Raw genomic sequence first — 20,522 nt, 5'->3', positions numbered from 1 at the left:
ATGAAAAGAGTCAAACTCTGTAAAATCTTTGAAGAGGGTCATTCTAAACCAAATGTGAGTGACCATCACCTAAGGCACAGTTTCACAAGGTGCTGAGAACATGGGCCCAAAATGGTTAGGCTTCAGCTTGATTTTACACATTTTAGGGGGATATAAGACATCAATCAATATAATGTGAGAGATACATGGGTTTAGTCTGGAAAGGTGGGACAACTCAAAGTGGAAGTGAGGTGGGGGTGGCATAGGGGGTGGTGGGGGATGACTTGGGGTGTGGTGGAGTGGAGCTTACAGGTTATAGGTAGATTCAAAGATTTTCGGATTGGCAATTGGTTGAAAGAGTTAGTTATTATCTAAAGACTTGGAATCAATAAAAAGAAGTATCTGGGTTAAGATAAGGGGTTGTGGAGACCAAAGTTCTTATTAATAGAAGATGTCTTAGAGGTCGCTGCCCTTAGAGACAATAGATGGCAAATGTTTCCTATTTAGACCTTTAAAAGGTGCTTGACTCTCAGTTAATCTCTTCAGGGTTGGGAGGGCTGGGAAGAGGAAAGATCTAGTTATGTTAACAGAGATTCTTTACAGATGCAAAAGTTCCCCCACAAAAAATGGCTTTGTGGGACCATTTTAAAATATGGCAAAGAAATATATTTTGGGGTAAAATATTTTGATATCCTTCCTTATCTGTCATGTGATATTATAGTAGAGTCAGGTTGGAATTTGCTATCTTATTGCTACAAAGAATCTGTTCTTGGCTGGGTTTCAGGCCAAGATTCAGTGCTCACACCTGTAATCCCAACACTTCGGGAGGCTGAGGTGGGTGGATTGCTTGAGTTCAGGAGTTTGAGAACAGCTTGGGCACCATGGCAAAATCTTGTCTCTGCAAAAAATACAAAACAGCTGGGCATGATGATGTGTGCCTGTAGTCCCCAGATACTTGGGAGGCTGAGGTGGGAGGATCATCTGAGACTGGGAGGTTGAGGTTGCAGTGAGCCCTGATCATGCCATTGTATTCCAGCCTGGGTGACAGAGTGAGATCCTGTCTCTGAAACAAACAAACAAACAAACAAATTGTATTTTAATGTTAATGCTGGTCAGCTGCCTCTAAACTCCAAAAGGGAAAGACCATAATGATTCCTTCCTGTCACGACCTGAACTCGTTCTTCAGATTTCTTTGAAATTTTCTTGGTGGAAAGGGAATCCCTACATTCACTTGGAGGGGCTTACAGTTTTATTTTTGGCTTTGGGTGGTCAGAAATCATACTAAGTGCCTCACAAACTCCGGGCACACAAAGACAACCAAAAATTAATACTTTAAAAAAGACTTGAGACTAACAAATTCTATGATGGGTTGGTTAAGAAATCCAATAATTAACTCAGGCAATTCTAATGCAGGGAGCACATCTTGGCTAAGAGGAAGCCAGTCCAGCTAAGTGTTACAGAACAGCAGAGGAGCGGAGACAGGCAGCCATATTTTAGGGTTAATGGCACAGCTTGGCCATATTTGTGCATGTGCATAGTGATTTGTTTTTCAGACACAGAACCAATGACTTTCCAGGCTAAAAGACCAAGATATTTTATGAAAAATACATAAAACCAACCAGGCTTTAAAAAAAAAAAAAAAAAAAAAAAATCTCAGCTAGCAATCCACAATGTTTATCCTGTGCTGGAATCAATTCAAAGTCTGAGCAGTTATGTGGATTTCTGAGTGGATACATTTACCAGATAAATGAGCAAAAAAGTCCCCCTAAACTAAGTAAATCTAAAGATTTAGTGATTTTTACAATGGAATAATAATCTTTTGTTGTGAGAATTTATGATGTCACTGTCTACGGACATTTAACCCTATCAAGTCAAATTTAAGTTTCTGGGAACCGTAGGAAGTGCCACTGGGAATGGTGAAAGCTGTGGAATTAAGTCATTTGGATTTTTGTTTTTTAAACCCTCCCTGAGGGGCCAAGGGTCATTTCCTCCATATTGTTTCTTCAGGTTTAAATTGCTGCTTCCCCTCTGAGGCAGTGTGAAAAAGTGAGCTATGGAATAATGAGTCTTTTCAAGTCAAATGCAAACAATTCCACCTTAAAATAGCAGAGCTCACCTTAAGCCAGCTTGGCAGCCTGCCAGAGAAGGGCAGGAAAGCTGCACTTTAATCAAAAAGATGCGTATTCTTTATGCAGGCTGTGGAATGAACAGCTGGGAAGAGGGTTTTTATTGATTCTTTTTATGTCCCTCTCCTCTTCACCCCTCACCACTCTTTCTAACAAACACATTTAAAATTTACTGGCAGACTTTTTTTCTTTTCTGAAACCTATCAGAAGAAAAACTTTTTCCTTTCTAAGTGCTCCATAATTTGGAAGCTTCCTAAAGGGGCTACAAGCTGCATCTCGATATTGCCTTTATCTTGGCTGAAATCAAGCCCAGGCAACATTAGTTGCACAAGAATCCTCAGAGAAAAGGGAACAGTGAAATGCTCTGGCAGAATGAAGCACTATTCTACTGAAGGCTGGATGGAAAAACCCAGTTTTGGTCCAGGAATGACAAGTGCTCTGGCTTTAAGGGATGAAGGCAATAAGAATCACACACTGCTCTCCCCCTTAGTGATGGAAGTACAGGCTGGAAAGCTATAAAGGATGACTTAATTGCACATAATTTTTGATGCTGAACCAAGTTAGAAGGAACTTTAGGTATATACGAGACTAGGGCACATCAGTACACACCAGCAGTAATCAGTAATGCTAGCAATCATCCTTGAAAACAGAGCACCACAGGACAGCGCAGACATCACATCATGAGTATTAAAAATAATCTCTGTAAGCTCTAGGGACCAAAAAATACACAAAGAGTAATTGATCACTTTGACACAGGTAACTGTCCTCTCTCTCTCTCTCTCTTTTTTTTTTTGAGACAGAGTCTCACTCTATGACTCAGGCTAGAGTACAGTGGTGCAATGTTGGCTCACTGCAACCTCTGCCTAATGAGTTCAAGTGATTCTCATTGTCTCAGCCTCCCGAGTAGCTGGGATTACAGGTGTGTGCCACCACATTAGGCTAATTTTAGTATTTTTAGTAGAGACGGGATTTTGAGATGTTGGCCAGGCTGATCTCAAACTCCTGTCCTCAGGTGATCCATCCACCTTGGCCTCCCAAAGTGCTGGGATTACAGACATGAGCCAGCACACCTGGTCTCTCTTTTTTCTGTGCTAAAACAGAGATGCAAATTGGGGGTCTGGACAAAAAAATCCAACATGTTTGGCATTCATAGAATCTTCTAACAATCTTTAACATCAGTGATAGTGTGTAATTCATAGTATCTTCTAACAATTTTTAAAATTAGTGCTAATGCAAATTGGGGTCTAGATAACAAATCCAATATGTAGACCTGTTGCGTTTGGCTAAACATTTTTAAAGTTAGTGCTAATGTGTAATTTAGAAGTTGCCATATAAACCCAGCTTTTCAGCTTCTCTTGAAAAATTGGAGATACGGCACACTGGGTGTGCATCTCCAGATGAAAACAGCTGGGAAGACCTGAGTAGTAGGTGCCCCATTAGATGAGACGAGTGCTTGCTAGATTGATAACCTTGCCTTCCTATGCATGGAACCTGCCTGGCCTAGTTAAGCTTTTGAGTTTACAGCCCCTATAGCAAATGTGCAGTAGTTCAATTAGCAAGTAGCTACTGAACATCCTTTATCTATGTGCAGATTCTATTATAGCACTTCCCAGTCGAAAGCTTTTCATAGCTCTCTGCTTGCCAACACTATGAGATGCAAACTCTTCAGGTTGGAATAAAATCTCCCAACCTTTGCGTCATCCACTAATGCTGAATTCTCTTCCCACACGCCCATGGATACTCACACTTCCTATCTTCTGACTGCACAAGTTGTGTTTGTCTTCATTTGTTCCCGGAATCCCCCATTCTGAATAGTTGCTGCTGACTGTCCTCGTTCCACCCTTCTTTCACATAGTTAGCTGTGGAAGTCTTACTCATCTGCAAGGACTAGGTCAAGCCTGATTCATCGAAGACCACTCTTCTCAACTTCTTTGTGAAGAAGGGCCAATTTCTTTTTCTCTCTTCCTTCCTTTTTCCTTTTCTTTGGAAAATTCTCAATCTGTTCACAGACATACAAAGCACAAAGCACAAGTTGTAATTTTTTATTATTAGATTCAGCAGGCAGAATTTCTACTTTGTCAATTGCTATAAGAGTTTCTCAATAAATACCCTCAATTTCTGAACTTATTTTGTATGGAGTAATAATGAGAGCTGGCTCTTGGGCCACATTTTGAGTATCTTTTGTCAGATACTGTCAGGTGAATTAATCTCCCTGTTACCTGAAATCACACAGAACTGTCTATACTTTCACCATGCCAAACTGTATCAGAGCTGTTTAGGTTGCTCTGCCTGTTCCATTTTAAACTTTAGGAGGACAAGAGCTTTATCAAGTCTCTCTCCCTCATGCTGGCCCCTCTGGGCCCATTTGCCAATGAAAGGGGTTTACTCAATGTTGGATTTTCAGCACTGTTCCCAGGAGATATCAGGAGTGGGAGGATTCAGAATCATTTTGCCATAGTGGTAACCTTCAAGGAGTTTACAATAATGTTAAATAGAAGATTAATGTTAAAAGAGAAACTTCAGCACATTAAACCTTTAGAGAGTTTATTTGAGCAGATAGCAATTCATGAACTAGACAGCTCTAGACTGGAAGTGGTTCAGGGCTTCAGCAGAGGTGGTTGATGGAAAAGCTTTTACAGGGTGAGTAAGAAAGCAGAGCAAAGAAATTGCTTGATTGCATGAAGTTTGAAAAATTGTCTTTTTTGGACTATCTTGATGGGAAGTTCAAGACAATATAATCAGTGCCCAGTTAACTATATGATTGGTTGAGCTTAAGTTTCATTTCTTTTAAATTAGCCACTTGCATGAAATGAGGCTGAGCTAGGTTTTAGTTGCCTTAGATAGGAACCCAGGGTGTTAAACCCACCTGTCTAATGGCTTCTCAATTTATTATTTCAATGTTAACCTGCATAAAGAGATAGCAGATAGTACATAATAAATAATTGCTGAAGTTTGTGATACATCTTATGAAAATGTAGGCAGAAAATAAGGTGCCCAATGAATGCTGGGCCAGGCTTAGATTTCAGTCTATAACTTGAGAGAGACCTTCCCATTGATGATGGCAGCCCTAAGTGGTTGCTTATCATGGACAATGTGCTCTGTGCTTTAGTTTGCTCCTCTTTCAATTGAGGGGTTCAATTAAGGGATTCCCTTAATTTCCATGGCCATATGATTCAGAAGTGTCAACAATGGAATAATCTACTATGTATATAGTTTGTAAAAAATAGTTAGAACGCACATATTTTTTCATCTTTTTTTCCCCCAACCTGCCATTAGGTGAAAATCTAACTTGGATATACTTCTTTATAACAAAATCTCTGTAGACACAAATGATAATGTAGATCCAATTTATCAATTACTCATGTTAACTAATGTTCACTCCAGTCAGCTATATTGAAAATATTAAAATAATTCAACAAATTTCTGGGAGTTTGTGATAATGAGATTTGACTGGTTTTTCTTTTGGTAGTTTCTGTGATATTTCTCCTTCATTTTATTGCCAAAGTCAGAGGGACTGTTGTAGCATAGGCCTGAAGCCTGCTTTCAGGATCTGTGTAGAACCAACCAACCAAGAGAGTCTTTTATTTTGTCCCTCAGTTGACCTCCTTCCAGATATGCTGAGTCCATTTCCCTGAAATGACTGCGCGGGGAGAGGTAACTGCAGCTGTGTTTGGATACCTTCTTTCTCTCCCTTGGCTCCAGCCCAGGAAAACGACTCTTTCATAGTCACACAAACCACTTCATTATCATATTTTTGAGGATGTTGGCCAGGGGAAAGGGCAGAGCAGTCAGTAGGCTGGAAAGTTAGAAATGTGTGTGTTTATTTTTCCCTCCCCTCTCCACTGTGCTATTGGAACTGGTATAGAAAGGGAATAGTCATCCACAGCTGTCCCTTTTCAGAAGGGTGAAGTTCAGAGGAAGAAATGTTTGCATAGACATTTGATAATCATAATAAAAAAGACCATTAGAAGCTCATTGATTAAAGAGTCACTGCAGATTTCAACTACAACTTAGACCATTTTTTTTTTTTTTTTTTTTTTTTTAAAGACAAGGTCTCTCTCTGTTTCCTAAACTGAGTGCAGTGGTGTGATAATGGCTTATTGCAGCTTCCCAAGTAGCTGGAACCACAAGCATGTGCCTCCATGCCTGGCTAATTTTTAAATTTTTTTTGTAGAGAAGGGGGTCTCCCTACGTTGCCTAGGCTGGTCTTGAACTCCTGGGCTCAAATGATCCTCCTGCCTCGGCCTCCCAGAATGTTGAGTTTATAGGCAGGAGCCACTGCACCTCACTAGGTACTTAGGCACTTTTGAAAGAGGAGTCCAAATGGGCAAATGTATTAAGAGCTTGTCATTTATGATTGGCACTAGAGCTGTATCACATAGTGTGAAAGAAAATTAAATTAATTCTCTCCCTTTGTAAATGTGCTTTGTCAAATTTTAAAGTGCTATGTAAATAAGTTGGTATTGTTTTCTATGCATAAAGCTGTAGCTTAGACTCAATGAATTTTTATTTCTAGCTTATGAAGTGAGATTGTAGTTCATTTTATGAAAGAGGCTAACACACTTTGGGATGTATAAATTCTGATATATCTATTGAACAAGGTATATGTTTTATTCAATGATCCTATATTGGTGACCTACTATGTGATAATTACTTGGGCCTATAATGATAGTGAATACTTTTATGATACTGTGGTTTCCACGCTGTTCTTACATGGCATTAATTTATTTTACCTCTATGAATACTATCGGTTATCACCTCCTGCAGATGAGGAAACAAAGGCACAGGTGTCTTTGACTTGGTTTTAGGGATGGAATTATAGGTTTCAAAAAATAGCATGGGAGTGCAGAGGGAAATCTAGGAGGCAGTATCTGAGTTGTGAACATTAACTAGGAATTTGCTAGACAAATGCTGTGGTTTGAATGTGTCCCCCAAAGTTCGTATGTTGGAAATGTAATCTCAATGCAACAGTCATGGAAGGTGGGGCCTCACAGGAGGTAATTAGGTCATGAGGGCTCTGTCCTCATGAATGGCTTAATGTTGGTATTGCAGGAGTGGGTTAGTTATTGCCGGAGTGGGTTTGTTATAAAAGCAAGTTCTGCTGCATTGCTCTCTGGCTCTTTCTCCCCCTTTCTCACATGCTCTCTGTGAGAAACAAATTTCTTTTCTTTCTTTTTCTTTTTTCGTTTTGAGATGGATCCTTACTCTGTCACCTAGGCTGAAATGCAGTGGGCCGATCTCGGCTCACTGAAACCTCCACCTCCCCAGTTCAAGCAATTCTCCTGCCTCAGCTTCCCAAGTATCTGGGATTACAGGCGCCCGCAACCATGCCCGGCTAATTTTTGTATTTTAAGTAGAGACAGGATTTCATCACGTTGACCAGGCTGGTCTCAAACTCATGACCTCAGGTGATCCACCCACTTTGGCCTCCCAAAGTACTGGGATTACAGGCATGAGCCTCTGGGCCGGCCCTAATTTCTTTCGTTTATAAATTACCCAGTTTGTGGTATTCTGTCATAGCAAAACAAAATGGACAAAGATAACAAAGGAGGTAGGAAAGTACATTGAAATGATTCCACTGTCACAAACATTTCTAAATGCCTTTCCAATGTATATGTTTTAAAATTACTTTCAAAATAAGTGGCACATTTTTCAGTATCCTCAATTGTGGCAAATCTTTGAATGTGAAAGTATATTTGAATGTTGGACAAAGTGCAATATCATTCACATTCAAGTTTAGTAAATGAAACCAGTTATTTTGTCAACATTGGCAAATGGCTTAAAAAATAATGCTAATATTTTGCACGTGATTCATACATAAATAGGTTCTAAGGCTAATGCCAAAAAAGTTTGAAGAACATTTTCAGCTTATCTTACAACTAGAAGCCCAAATAATAGGAATATGAATTTACATATGCAAATGAAAACCAGCTTCATTTTAAAAACAGAATGTGAGCATTAGATATACTTGTGCATTGTGCTTCCAAGGATCTGTGTGTATAGCTCTATTATCATACCCTACTTTAGAGGTGGATGTGAGTTCCCCCTCCAGGCTGTGAGATGCCTCCAGGGAGCTGTCCTGAGTCCTCCAAATTGGCACAGTGTCTTTGGGGTAGGAATTTCCCAGTAAATGCTTATTTAAATGAATTCAATAAGTGCATTTTGATTTTTCCATAGATTGAAACAGTGGAACGGTGGCTAAGAGATGATTCTTTATTATAAGCACCCTTCATAGGCAAAGTGGGAATGTGCTTATTTATGCAGTTAAATAATTCAGACTCCTGTTCCCACATTGGTCTTGATTGTCTTGATTAGTGGATGGCTCCACTATTACACTAGGTTTCATGGGTTTCACCTATTTTCTGGCAGTTAATTTAAGGAGATGGTACATTAAGACAACTTAGATGGAAAAAATAAATTGCAGCATAAAAAGCAAACTGTGATTGTATAGAATTGTGAGATAATATTTAACTTCATTTTATTTACTTATTTATTTGTTTTGTGACAGAGTCCCGCTCTATTGGCCAGGCTGGAATGCAGTGGCAGGATCTCACTGCAACCTCTGCCTCCCAGGTTCCAGTGATCCTTCTGCCTCAGCCTCCCAAGTAGCTGGGATTACAGGTGCCTGCCACCACTCCCAGCTAATTTTTGTATTTTTAATAGAGATGGGGTTTCACCATGTTGGCCAGGCTGCTCTTGAACTCCTGACCTCAAGTGATCTGCCCGCCTTGGCCTCACAAAGTGCTGGGATTACAGGCATGAGCCATCGTACCCGGCCTCAACTTGATTTTAATGTGTGGGTGAGAAATATGTGTTCTCAGTTTTGGTTTAAGTGTATAAATGGACTTACATGTGACGCAGGTTGGAAAGGAGCAGATAGAGCACTTCAGGCAACAAGGCACTAGATGAAGCACCATGGTACTCTAAGACCTTCTCCACTTTGTCCACATCCTACTTCCCTTTCATGATGCAGTGCTCATTCTGCCTCCTTCCTAAAATCTCTCCTGACCTCTTCATTCTAATTAACATACCCTTCTCAGGACATCCAGAGCATCTCATCTTGCCTTTCCTAAGGTACTTTTCCTAATGCCTTCTATCTGATTTAATACCTATCTGTACATATCATCTCCTCCTCCCCACCACTATATATTATGCTCCACAAGAGCAGAGTCTGTGTATCTACATCTTTGTTTCTTTACATGGTGTCTGGCACAGCACCTTCTTCAGAGTGAGTTTTCAATACGTGATTATTGAAAAGTAAATGAGTAAGATGGCCATGACAAAGCAAAGGAGTAATAAACAACTTCTTCCTAAGAGACGGAAGCTATACAATGCTTTGCTTTGTGAATACACAGCCATGCAGGTCTAGAGAGAAATGCAATGTACATTTATTTTTGTTGTGTTTATTTGTTCTTAGTCAAGGTGTCTAATCTACTATGCTGTTTCCTTATGAACAGATGGAAACTTATCATGCATAGGAGTCTCTGAAGGAAATAATTTTTGTTTAAACTTTGCCTTAGAAACTTCAAGGGAATTCAGAATAGGATTTCTTTAATGATCTGGCTGTATTATATTACCGATTGCCAAGCTGAAAAATGCTTGGCAGAACTTTTGGCTTCTGAGGTTTTGGATGTCTTCCAGGTAATCTGCCTCAGAATTTTGAAATACAAATAAATGAGTTCCAGTTCAAATTTAAAAAAAATCTGAGCTGCTAGGCCTTTGTTTACCTTCCATCTGAACATTTTGGTACAGAAATACCAACCAAGCAGAAAGAAGATAATCAGTCGACATTTCTGAGGTTATTAGTGGCCTTGGTTTAGAAGAACAAAATGAGAATAAATGGTTTAAAACTTCATCATGTTTCTTCATAGTAACTGGCTTCTGGCTGCTGGCATTTATTTTCCAGGATGTTTTCTCCCAGTTTTTATTTGGGAGAGGAGGACGAGGGTGTTCTTTGCTGCTTTGATTCTGCCAGAGGGAAGATTCTGAATGTTCCTTTGTTAAACGTTACACACTTAGCTTTTGTTTTACTTTCTTGTCTGGTAGCCAAGTATTTTTCAAGTCACTCAACGTTCTAGTGAGGCATGCTAGTCCACTGAATATGATTCTAAAGGAAACTTTAACATGACCTAAAAAGACGGAGGATGGAGAGCTTTGGCTATTGTGAGCAGTACAGCTAATGAAGATGCAGGATAATTTGCATGCGCGATATCCCTTCAGTTATTTCTGTAAATCTCAGAGCCAGTTCCTGTCAAGTTGTGAGGGAAACATTTTTTACTAAGGAATAAAAAGATAGACCAGGCCCAGTGGCTCACATCTGTAATCTTTGAGAGGCTGAGGTGGGCAGATCGTGAGGTCAGTAGTTTGAGACCAGCTTGACCAACATGGTGAAACCCCGTCTCTACTAAAAATACAAAAATTAGCCTGGCATGGTGGTGGGTGCCTGTAATCCCAGCTACTTGGGAGGCTGAGGCAGGAGAATCGCTTGAACCCGGGAGGCAGAGGTTGCAGTGAGCTGAGATCGCGCCATTGCACTTCAGCATGGGCAATACAGTAAGACTCTGTCTGGAAAGAGAAAAAAAAAAAAAGAATAAAAAGAGAAAGAAGTAAAGCCCCTACTTCCACTCCACAAACACATACGCACATTCCATACACATATATATGTGTGTACATGCTCAAAAGTGACGTGGTCTTTGTAGGATTTCGTGGCTACAACACCATTGTTTATGTTCTGGGAGACTGGGGTGAGCCAGTAAGTATTCTGAAAGGGAAAGACATGGTGGGGAGGATATAACGGCTTTTCATTTTAAGAAATCCCTCTTCTCAAGCCTACTATTAGCTTGTTTCTTTGACAACTACTATGCATTTGCTATGGAAATATATCCCCAGAATAAAATTTCCATGGAAGGAAAATAATAGCATCAAATTTTTCCTCCAAAGTTTCAGATACAATGAGATTTATTTGTCCTTAACTTTGGATTGGCGGAAGAAGACCAATACCTCTCACAATACAATTCAAAGAAATGAGATTAAAACAATCTTTCTCACTTTACAATTTTGGATGATATGTTTTATTTAAAAACTTTTCATTTCTGTGGGAGGTTTTTATAGGAAAATATCTTTAGTATTTCATATGACCATTGTCATTTGAAGATGACACTGAACTTGCCTTCCCACTTGTAAGCTCTCCCTACAGACCAGCATGAAACAAGCAACTTAGCCCGTCAGCTAATGCCCAACCTGGGACTAGGCTGGCAGGATAGGTGGACAGGCCACCTGAAGCCTAGAAATGACCTGACCTCTCTACTCTGATAGGTTCTAAGACAGCCACTTAGCTCTAGTTGCACTAGCATTCTTTTCGATATCTTGGAATAGAATAGGCCCTGAGAAAACTGTGAAACAAACAAAAACAATTTTTTTTTCGGAAAATTTTTTCTCCCTCCTGCCTTCTTCCCTTCACCAGCTACCTAGTTTCTTTACCTGTTCCTGGCCCTGCAAAGCCCTGATGTGTCACTGTTCTGGGTAAGAATCTTCTATCTAGAGCTTTTGAGACCCTTGCTCTTCCCTTTACCACCCCATCCCCAGACCCTAATTCCTTCCCAAGTGCAGACTTAGCATTAGATGATGATCGTATGAAAATAGGAGTAACTAACATTTGTCACATTCTTTTTTTGTTTATGCCCTTCGCTAAGCCTGGTAGCTGACCTGTCTCATTTAATTACTACAACAACCTTATAAGCTATATAGAATTTTTAATTCCAGTTTTATTTCTGAGAAACAGAGGCACAGAAGCAAGAGTCATTCAGTTACTACACGGGAAACGTGGATTTCAATCTAGGCCCTAATCTGGGTTTAGTAGCATTGTAGTTGAAGAGTATAGAGTGGCAAGTGTGAGACAACCTGAGCATTTAAAAATGACTATGAATGTATAAAACTCCACAAGTACATAATTAAACTCAGAAAAGAGAATGTCTTCCAAAACAAAACTCATTTGCCATCACTGGAGGTGATTATTACATGAACTGATTATTCTGAGAATTGAGAATTAAATATAATTAAATATTTAATGTCTTTCTAGAAGAAACTGAATTTCAGCATAACTAAATAGTTCCACTTGATGAAGGAAAACTTTTCTTTATTGAAGAATGTGAGCTGTGAATGTAGATGCAGCGATATGGTCAGAAAGTCACCATTTTGCAGCCCTTGATAGGATGGAAATTCAAACAAGAACCTTTGACAGATGCTGAAACCACTAAAAGAAAAGTTGACAGGGACCATCACGACAGACTTCCCTACATGATTGCCAATTCAGTGTTGGGGCGGGGGCATAACTCTGCAGTAGAGGAGTCTGGCCATCATCACCTGATGCTATGATGCTCTAGATACTGCTGTTGATGCAATGGCCAGTTACTGTGAAGATCCAAATGTGGTACAACATAAAGTTGCAATATCATCTATGAAGCATTCTTGCTGAAAGTGAATCTACTCAAGCCTTTAGTTAAAATTTCTACTTCATAAGAAATGCAGAAACTAGAGGAAAATCTTAACCAGCACCACAAGGAAATAAACAAATCCAGAAGGCCGATCATTCTATAGACTGATCTTGATTCCTCAGCAATTAATGTCAGGGTACAAAAAGGGAGTAGGAAGGAGGTGTTTTAGAATTACATAATTAGCAAATGTTATTCATGATTTTTCGCAGGATGCTAGTTTGAACAAACCAACTGTAAAAAAGATACTTTTGGAACAATTACAGAATTTTGAATATGGTATTAGGGAATTGCTAATATATTTTATCAGCTGTGATAATGCTATTGTGATTATGTAAAAACAATCCGTCTTTAGAGATGCACGCTGAAGTATTAAGGAATAAAATACTATGATGTCTTTTTTTTTTTTTTTTTTTTGAGACAGAGTTTTGCTCTTGTTTCCCAGGCTGGAGTGCAGTGGCACGATCTCGGCTCACCACAACCTCCACCTCCCAGTTTCAAACGATTCTCCTGCCTCAACCTCCCGAATAGCTGGGATTACAGGCATGTGCCACCATGCCCGGCTAATTTTGTATTTTTAGTAGAGACAGGGTTTCACCACGTTGGTCAGGCTAGTCTCTAACTCCCTACCTCAGGTGATCCGCCCACCTCGGCCTCCCAAAGTGTTGGGATTACAGGGGTAAGTCACCATGCCTGGCCAATACTATGATATCTTAACTTAAAGTGTTTCAACAAAAACTGAAGAAAATATAGCAAAATGTCAATAGTTGTTAAATCTAGGTGATGACATGGAAGTAGGAATTATTGAAAATTTTACAATTAAAACATATAAAAATAAAAAAAAAAGAAAAAAGAATGGATTGGTCTCAATACAGAGAGCTCTGGATTGCAGTCCCAGCTCTAACCACTTACTTTTTGTAGGGTTTGGGCAAGTCGCTTCACTCTCAGTGCCTTCATCTGCAAAACGGTGGTAATGGCAGTGTTTGCTTCCTAGAATTGTTGTGGGATAAAATGAGTTAACACAAGTAAGGAGCTCAGAACAATGATTGGCATGTAGTAAGCTTTCAACAAATGTTTGCTATAATTGTTTCATGTAGGAGGAGTCAGATGGAATTAGGTTTAAATCCTGGCTCTGTCTTTTATTAGCTATGCTGCCTTGGGCTGTTTGCTTAACCTCACTAAAACTCAGTTTTCAGTGGAAGTAATAATACTGCTAGGGTTGTGGTGGGATTAATAACCTAGCATATATAAAGTCACTAGCATATAGTAACCACTTAATAGATAGTGGCTTTGACTATCAGTGCTGTCAGATAGCTATATTTTTTATGAGGCCTTCAACGCCCTACTCCAATGCACAGCTAAAATTGGAATGTCCTGGCACTGTAGTTGTACAGGAGAACGCTGATAGATCTGCAATGGGAGTGTGGGGAAGCCTCTTTGGTCTCCACTCATGATGTCGAGACAAACATCATGCCATATGGGTGATTCCTCACTCTGTGTGTTTGGCAGAGGCCTTGCTTTAAGGATGGTTGGATAGAGCACATAGGGCAGGTACAGGAGAAGATCTGGGCTTTTTCAGGGTACAGAATGTGGATAGGAACCAGAAGAAAGGAAAAGAGATGGGGAACTAGGGAGTCTGGCTCTCCTTAACTTCTCTTGGAAGTTTGAAATAGTCCATGAAAATGAAAGCATTTTTCATCGTGGTCATCAACTGCTATAGGCATTTGCAGCCTGCAAATAGATTAATTTCACCAGATGTTCTGTGAGGCTTTAGCCAGCACTACTGTTTCTCAACACATAGCCTTACCTGGAACATGTAGTGTTGCCATGTGCCCAGGGAGACAATTTAGGGACTAATGGGCCTTGCAAGGGAATGTGGCCACAGAAGATAGCATTTCTAATACTTGACTCTAGTGATTATATAGACTTTTGATGGCATCAGTGGGGCAATGTGAAAATCTATTATTTTCTTTTTCTTTTTTTAACAGTGTAAAGAGGTGTTTTCGTTTTAACTGTGTATATGTAACATTAGGCGAAATTATTTAAAGTCAATAGATTTTTATTCAAGTAATTCCATGTTGCAATTTCTTCCACTGTCCATCAAGGTCACTTTAGATCCTCTAAAGAGCAGGAGTCAAAATTTATCTTCAAAAGATTTATCTTCAAGTTAGCCCTTTTGAATGAAACTGATGCTTATTTTAATGCAGTTGTTCCGTCAGGCCATAACTCTTTGATTTTGGCTTCTGTCATCTCCTTTTAATATGGATATACTGATGAAGACTTCAAAATTTACCTTTGGAAAAATCAGGAATCTTTGAGATCTAATTTCTTCAACCAATTTACATTAGGGTCATTTTTTAGTGTAGGTGGATCTGCTTAGTTCTCAATTTGACACCCTCTATAAACCTGAGTGAGTTCAAATCATGTTCATTCCTAAGCGATCACACTCAAGAATATTGCAGAATATGGAATATGCCAATACCCAAGGTAAAAAAGTAAATTATCAGGTCTTTCATACATTTAGTAACTGTCTTTTTCATACTTATAGCAACTGTCTTGTAGTGTCTTCCCACAGATCTAACAAGAGTCCTGTGAAGAAAGTAAAACCACAGAGTTAACTCTATGAGGCATTTCCAACAATGTGCAGCCTCCAGGAAAAGTCCCTTCGGGATAGACCTCAAAAAATGTATCACTTCCTTTTGCACTCTGAGACTCCCTATTTTTTATCTTCTGTCTTAACAAGTATCTTTTTGTTTCTACTTTAGACACTAAGGGACTTCTGGTCTACCTCTTTTCTCATTATTAAGTTTTGTTTATAGGAAAATGTGTATGCCTAAGCATTTACATAAAATCAGAGGCCTGAACACAGATCAAAGGATATGCATGAGTAATGGAGAGTAAACAGTTAAGAACAAACAAATTTGAAAGAACTAATCTAACAGGTCTTTATGGCTCTTGAGACAGGAATGTATGCCCAAGTTCACCAACATTGTTGTTTTCGTCTCCCTGGGCACAGGGCGACACTACATGTTCCAGGTAAGGTTATGCAGTGGCATTCTGGCCAATTGGTGTGAGCTGGAGCAACACACGCCACTTGCAGAAATGACCTACGTACACTTCCTTTGTGTGGTCATCAGGTTCTCTTTTCTGCCTTTCTTTCTCATTAGCTACCTTAAAAGAAAGAACTTTAAGGGCCAATATGAGGGTGGAGCCACAAGATTGAAGGTGCCCGGGTTCATGAATGAATGTGGAACAGAGTCCCTCCATCATCCCACACTGCACTGTGACATGAGCAAGAAATAACAATTTCACTATGTCAAGCTGCTGCAACTGGGGAGTTGTTTGTTAGAGAAGTTAGACTACGTTGAATAATATATTCCTTTTGACTTTCTTTGCAGCTGCCAAGGATAGCAGAGATGTTCTTTGCTTTCTAAATTACATGTTTGTTGATATTTTTACGATCAGGGACTTTTTAAGTAAAGAAACCAAGAAGCTTGTTTACTAGGCTTTAGTCACCTCACATGGAAGTCAGTGCCTTCCTATATAAACACCAGGGTCTGAACGTTTGTTACCTCATTTAATCTGAGTACTGTTTTTGTGAGGATCTTGAGGGATGAGAAAACTGAGGCTTAGAGAGGTTAAATGACTTGGACAAGTTTCCACAGCTGGTGTTTTCTTCAGATTCAGGATTCAAAATGAACATTTCTTTTTTTTACTTCAAAGACATTGATCGAAGGGAATGCAGAGGGAGTATGTAAAGAATTTCTGGAGAGATAGCAAAACCTCTACAAAAGCTGACTACCAGTTATTAGTTCAGAAACTTACAAGACAATAGACCATAAAAAAAAAAAAGTAAAAAGGAAAGAGAATAATCATGAATCTAGGTAACAAGATTGGGTTGCTGGGATCCCATATTCAAAACTTAGTTCAAAAATATTTAGTGTTCCTCTAATCAGTTATTTAGGTTTAATTTAAATTGTTTAACAAAAGGTTATTATTTACTCAGAATCTCTGAGTTTATTATACTCAAATAAATTTCTTTTATTTAACTTTGATTTAAAGTTCAGGGGTACATGTGAAGGATATGCAGGCTTGTTACACAGGTAAACATGTCATAGGGGTTTGTTGTATAGATTATTTCATCACCCAGGTATTAAGCCTAGTATCTATTAGTTATTTTTCCTGATCCTCTCCCTGGTCCCACCCTCCACCCTCCAGTAGGCCCCAGTGTGTGTTGTTCCCCACTGTGTGTCCATGTGTTCTCATCACTCAAATAAATTTCTTTCTATTTCAAGTTCTGTATCTAAACCCTAAGGGGTTATAGGGGATATGTATTAGTCAGGGTTTTCCTGATCAACAGAACAAATCGGGTGTGTGTGTGTGTGTGTGTGTGTGTGTGTGCATGTGTCTGTAGAGAGAGAGAGAGAGAGATTTTAAAATAAGAATTGGCTCACATGATTGTTGGTGCTGGCAGGTCTGAAATTTGCAGGGAAAGCCAGCAGGCTGGAGACACAGGGAGGAGTTGACATTGCAGTTTGAGTCTGAATGCAGTCTGGAGGCAGAATCTCATCTTCCTTAGGAGATCGCAGTCTTTTTTTTTTTTCTCTTAAGGCCTTCAACTAATTGGATGAGGCCCACCCACATTATGGAGAACAATCTGCTTTATTCAAAGTCTACTGATTTAAATGTTAATCTCAGCTAAAAAATAGGTTCACAGCAACATCCAGACTGGTTTTTGATGAAATATCTGGGTATCATAGCCTAGTCAAGTTGACACATAAAAATAGCCATCCTAGGGTATTAATTACAAACATGTTCAAATCTAGGTAGACCCTAATGAATGTCTCTGGTTACTGGTTTGGTGGTACTCCTCCTGAATGGGACTACTTCACTTGATCTGTCTGGTACAGAGAAAAAGAATGGCTATTGAAACCCACAAATACATGTTTAATCAAGCATTGAAGCAAAATTCCAAATACTAAAGTCAAAGAAATTTTAAATATCATCCAGCAGGTGAGCAAAAAATGTCTTGGATTATAGAGGATTGCCTTTTCTAGCTCCACTGAATATTAACCCTCATCGGTGCCTGTTCTGCTTCCTCCCTGCCCAAGGAGACTTCTCAATGCCAATTGAACTTAAAGCTGCCATCACTTGTTTAATATTGAATTTTTCTCTGTAGGTGTTGGCCTCTGATATCCTTGTAGCTCAGTTGCAATGTATTTCAATCTTTTTTAATAATTCAAATATGTGTCTTGATGTTACATTCCATTCTAGCATTCTCTCATCTCTGGGTCTTTTCTTCCATTTCCCACTCCTCTAGCAGTAAAAGCTCTTGTGGCATTTGCATCCATGTACAACCAACAGATAATTACTTTCATGGGAAATTGTCAGGTAGCAGAGCTTTCCCTTTGCACTACTCCTAGGAATATAAAAAGCACACCACAAGCATATTACAGTAAAGCTAAAATTAAAAGTTTAACAAAAATACTACTTAATAATACATTCAGATTGATTTGGCTATGTCACATAGTGACTGCCAGTCATATCTGAAAAAACAGAAACAACAAATGACAAAATGATATAAACCTCTCAAATCATCTTGTGGATGGATCACTTTGTGGTCCAGGAGTCACAGTTCCATAGCTGTAACTGGACTTGCTTGAGCGTGTTGATCTAAGACCCCTTTGGCACGTCCGCATCAAAGTGCCTGTTCCACCCCTTCCTGCAGGCTTCATATGCCTGCAATGCTGGAAGGCACGCAGGAGCCCTCTCTGCAGTGCTCTTCCTTTTTTAGATGCCTACAACCAGCGACATGAGACCTGCACTAGGATCTGCCACAATCGCCTCTGCTGATCATCTGTGCAGCATAACAGCATTGGAGGGTAGGAAAGGGAACTTAGTTTATTTTGCGGTGGTCAAATCATCTTTTTCTCCCCTCTATTTTATTCTTGGGATGGTAGACTATTTCCTGATCCATCTAGAAAATAGCGGACTTATAATCCTTTCTTAATTCTAAAATCCAATGAATATTATCTTCCCAATGTGGGTTATAAAGTTTTTGAAATCACAAACTATGTTCCATATTTGTTGAGTATCTTCACATAGCAACATTATGTACTTTTAAATATTTGGTGGGTGTTAGGGACTCAATTTCTGTTGTCCTGAGTGATTTTCTGTCAAATTAATAATTGGACTGCAGCTGGGTAAAATGTATTAAAAAATGTCTGCTTACAGAATGTTAAAGACACTCAGATTTGATTGAGAGACAGAATTTACATAAATAAGAAAATGTCTTCGAGAGAAAAAAATGTTTCTAATTCTTCTTCTTCTTTTTTTGTTTTTTGTTTTTTTGAGAAGGGAGATGTATTAGTCTGTATTCATGCCGCTGATAAAGACATAGCCGAAACTGGGCAATTTACAAAAGAAAGAGGTTTAATGGACTTGCTGTTCCACGTGGCTGAGGAGGCCTAACAATCATGGCAGAAGGCAAGGAGAAGCAAGCTACATCTTACCTGGATGGTGGCAAGCAAACAGAGAGCTTGTGCAGGGAATCTTCTCTTTTTAAAATCATCAGATCTCATGGGACTCATTCACTATCACGAGAACAGCATAGGAAAGATCGGCCTCCATGATTCAATCACCTCCCACCAGGTTCCTCCCACAGCGCACGGGAACTGTGGGAGTTACAATTCAAGATGAGATTTGAGTGGGCACACAGCCAAACCATATTAGAAGAAGTACTGAAGAATCACTCAAAGCAAGTAAATACCATGTATCTGAGTTACTGTTAGATACTCTTTGAAGAAGCCTTTGAATAAAGGGTACATTTCTGGAAACACGTGGTTAGTCAGGTGGTGACTAAAGTGGTTGCTCACAGACACAACTGACTGCAGGCTCCACAGAGCAGCTTTTGGAGTCTAAGATCACTGCCAAAAAAGAACAGAGGTATGGGAGGGTCCTTTCTGATTATAACCGTAAAACTCTCAAGAGATGAGCTTCAGACAGAGGAGAGATCACTATCCCTAGTTTTCAGAAAAGCAGCTTATGCCTCAAGACTTTTAAACATTTTGCCCATAGTTTCATAAAAAGTTACTGGTAGAATGGTGGCTAGCTCCAGCTGTTTTTTTTTCCCCCCCCTAGGGTGATGTTCTCTACACTGCACTAAATGGAGAACAGCTCCACTGCTTCTTTTCTCCTGAGCACATTGTCTGTGAACAAATGTTTAGGTGAGTTTTCGGTGACAATCAAGGTATCCCTCCAGAGTGTCTGGGGTGCAAGAAGCAATGACAGGAAAGCAATCTTGCAGAAGGAAAGCAAATGGGAGAGTGGGAGGAACAAAGAGGGGGAAGAAAAAAGATACACAGAAGAATCATCTATTGATCTAGAATGTTTGGAAATGTTTATTTTGGTTGACAGAAGGCTACCCTTCATCTCATTCACGGTCAAACAATTCTTAAAGATGTCATTTAACACCAAAACTAAACTGGGCATAAGTTAATTTGTTTCATATCATGATCAAAGTCTTATGATTTTAACTTCTAGTTATTATTGTGAATCTCTAAGAAAAAATCTGGTTCTATTGAGTCCGGATAGATAGATTTTACTACATCCATTGTATACCATGGACAATTGTTTTAGATGCCATTTGCTGTCCCGAGTTGTCATGTCCTACCCTGCCTCACTGGTTCCAATTTATTATTTCAACAGAAAAGAGAAAACATTTCAATGAAAGAGGAAATAGGAAATTCCAACAGATCAGCAACAGTTGGAGTGCTAACCTGTCACTGGAATGGAAAAAAGAAAAAATGCTCTTGTTGACACATCTTTTCCTTGTTTTTGACACAAATTAGGTAACTCCCTGACTTACTGTCTCTTCACAAAATTGGTGGGGGTGTGAAAAATGTCTATGCAGTATATCGAGATATTC

General features: G+C 39.3%; 1 non-coding gene across 1 annotated transcript; it reads right to left on the bottom strand.

The window, feature by feature from the left end:
• Nucleotides 1–15,144: 15,144 nt before the first annotated feature.
• LOC119620777 (small nucleolar RNA SNORA18) lies at nt 15,145–15,277 on the bottom strand. The gene has a single exon (XR_005237327.1). It is a non-coding gene; the product is annotated as a small nucleolar RNA SNORA18 (small nucleolar RNA).
• Nucleotides 15,278–20,522: the final 5,245 nt, after the last annotated feature.

This window comes from Chlorocebus sabaeus, chromosome 15 (assembly GCF_047675955.1).
Source record: "Chlorocebus sabaeus isolate Y175 chromosome 15, mChlSab1.0.hap1, whole genome shotgun sequence".
Lineage (NCBI taxonomy): Eukaryota > Metazoa > Chordata > Mammalia > Primates > Cercopithecidae > Chlorocebus > Chlorocebus sabaeus.
Note: the sequence above shows the minus strand (reverse complement) of the source record. Positions and strands in the feature narration are given on the sequence as shown.